The sequence below is a fragment of the Propithecus coquereli genome, unplaced genomic scaffold (assembly GCF_000956105.1).
Source record: "Propithecus coquereli isolate 6110/MARCELLA unplaced genomic scaffold, Pcoq_1.0 Scaffold127, whole genome shotgun sequence".
NCBI lineage: Eukaryota > Metazoa > Chordata > Mammalia > Primates > Indriidae > Propithecus > Propithecus coquereli.
The window spans coordinates 1,992,952-1,993,578 of record NW_012136858.1 but is presented as its reverse complement, the minus strand read 5'-3'; the positions used below and the strand labels follow the sequence as shown (position 1 = coordinate 1,993,578).

Sequence of the window (627 nt, the reverse complement as noted above, 5' to 3'; positions counted from 1 at the left end):
TTCAGTGTGACAGTTAAGGCTTTACATAATCTGACTGGAACCCTCCCTTCTAGCGTCATGTGCTCCAGCCACACTTAATTATTCTTTATCTACTGCCATATCCATAAAGAACCCAGACTACTTCTATTTAAGTACCTATGTTCTCGCTATTTGTAAACTGATAGAATTTCTAAATATTTTCGCTAGGGGAAAAATTTACCTGTGGCTTTTGTTTTTTCCCATGAAATTGAGACTGAATTCTTCGGTGTGACAGTTAAGGCTTTACATAATCTGACTGGAACCCTCCCTTCTAGCGTCATGTGCTCCAGCCACACTTAATTATTCTTTATCTCCTGGAAACGTCACTGGCCTCCATGCCTCTGTGCATTAGTTCATGCTTCCTTGCCATTCGAATGCCTTTCTTCTCATTCTTCTTGTCCAATAATGCTTGGCATGACCACTTTTTGCATCCTTCACTAGCTCTTGTAGCCTCCTTGTCACAGTTATCTTCTCTGTTTTGATGTCATAGCACCGTAATAGCACTTACATATTGTTTTGGTGGTTGTAACCTATAGGGCTACTCCTAAGGTTGGGACCTTTGTTAGGATAAGAAACACTTCTTTTTTTCTTGTATCCCCTGACCCTCAA

General features: G+C 40.5%; 1 protein-coding gene across 1 annotated transcript in view; it reads left to right on the top strand.

Annotated features, from left to right (window-relative positions):
• Nucleotides 1-627, top strand: part of CEP162 (centrosomal protein 162kDa) — a 110,059-nt gene that overhangs the window by 5,272 nt on the left and 104,160 nt on the right. The window lies entirely within an intron of this gene.